Genomic DNA, 2,194 nt, shown 5'->3' with positions numbered 1-2,194 from the left:
CACAGATAACACCTGTTAATCATTTTCTTGATGATTTGGGTGTCCTCACCCAAATCTCATCTTGAATTGTAGTTCCCATAATCCCCACGTGTCATGGGAGGGACCTGGTGGGAGGTAACTGAATCATGGGGACAGTTACTCCCATATTGTTCTCGTGATAGTGAGTTCTTATGATAGCTGATGGTTTTATAAGATGCTTTGCCCCCTTTGCTTGGCACTTCTCCTTGTGAAGAAGGACATGTGCCATGTGAAGTCCAGGCATAGGACTGTATTGTATTGTAAAAGTAGCAGAACTTCAGCAATGAGTAACTTTGTAGTCCCAGTAAGTTTTCTCCATGAAAATCAGGCCCCTGATAGGGGAGAAATGGAACCCTGAGACTTGGATGGGGATACCTGGGAAGATGCACTTGAGAACCAAGTGAAGCCATGTGAAGAAGGACCTGCCATGATTCTAAGTTTCCTGAGGCTTCCCTAGCCCTGTGGAACTGTGAGTCAATTAAATTACTTTCCTTTACAACTTACCCAGTCTCGGGCAATTCTTTGTAGGAGTGTGAGAACAGATGAATAAGTAAATTGGTACAACAGAGACTGAGGTACTGCTATAAAGATACCCAAAAATGTGGAAGTGACTTTGGAACTGGGTAACAGGCAGAGGTTGGAACAGTTTAGAGGGCTCAGAAGAAGACAGGAAAATGTGGGAAAGTTTGGAACTTCCTAGAGATTTAGAGGGCTCAGAAGACAAGAAGATGGGGGAAAGTTTGGAACTTCCTAGAGACCTGTTGAATGGCTTTGACCAAAATGCTGATAATGATATGGACAATGGAGTCCAGGCTGAGGTGATCTCAGATGAAGATGACAAATGTGTTGGGAACTGGAATAAAGGTGATTCTTGCTATGTTTTAGTAAAAAGACTGGTGGCATATTACCCTCACCCTAGAGATCTGTGGAACTTGAACTTGAGAGAGATGATCTAGGGTATCTGGTGAAAGAAATTTCTAAGCAGCAAGTGTTCAAGAGAAAGCAGAGCAAAAAAGCTTGGAAAATTTGCAGTCTGATGATGTAATAGAAAAAAAAATACCGGCTGGGTGCGGTGGCTCACGCCTGTAATCCCAGCACTTTGGGAGGCCCAGGCAGGCCGATCACGAGGTCAGGAGATCGAGATCATCCTGGCGAACACGGTGAAACCCTGTCTCTACTAAAATACAAAAAAATTAGCCGCGACAGCTTAACTAGATTTACATTTATAGAAGGTCAACTCCTCAGAAAAAAAATCCTTTAATATACTCTTGTTGGTTCTAATTCTTTGGCTGAATTTTGACTGATAGGCAGGGTTAATCTGCTACTGTGGCACAGCATATTCCTTTTTTGAGAGGGTCTTGCTCTGTTGCCCAGGCTAGAGTATGGTGGGTGTGATCTCAGCTCACTGTGGCCTCAACCTCCCAGTCTCAAGTGATTCTCCCACCTCAGCTTCTCCAGTAGCTGGGACTATAGGCGCACACTACTGGTCCTGGATAATTTTGTATTTTTTTGTAGAGACGGGGTTTTCCCATGTTGCCCAGATTGGTCTTGTATTCTTGGGCTCAAGCAATCCTCCTGCCTCAGCCTCCCAAAGTGCTGGGATTACAGGCGTGAGGCACTGCGCCTGGCCAGCATATTCTATTCTAATACAACTTGTCTCTACTCTTTCACTTGGAGGTATCTTATTTAACCTGATAAGCTCAAAAAGGGTTGGAAAAATACAAATATTAATTTTAATAATGTTTGCGAACAAATTAACTGATGAAATGTTTTTAGGCGCTTTAAATATATCTTCCTTAAAGTCATGGAACTAAAGATTTAACTCACCTAAAATCAATTATTGGTAAAGCCAGTCCTTAATAACAAACAGCTAAATTAGACTCTGTAAGAAAAAGTTGAATAAATGTGCCAATAATGTGTGTCATAATTATCCTTTTTTCTGGGTTCTATAGATAGAGGGATAAGGTACGGAGCCTTGTCATGTGGTTAAAATAGGGTGCTACCACCTCTAATACTTCTTTTCTTCTTTTTTTGAGACAGGATTTCACTTTGTCACATGGGCTGGAGTGCAGTGGAGTGATCTCAGCTCACTGCAACCTCTGCCTCCCAGGTTCAAGTGATTCTCCTGCCTCAGCCTCCAGAGTAGCTGGGACTACAGGTGCCCGCCACCATGCCT

This window comes from Colobus angolensis, unplaced genomic scaffold, assembly GCF_000951035.1.
Source record: "Colobus angolensis palliatus isolate OR3802 unplaced genomic scaffold, Cang.pa_1.0 Scaffold27, whole genome shotgun sequence".
Classification (NCBI taxonomy): domain Eukaryota; kingdom Metazoa; phylum Chordata; class Mammalia; order Primates; family Cercopithecidae; genus Colobus; species Colobus angolensis.
This window is presented reverse-complemented; position numbering follows the sequence as displayed.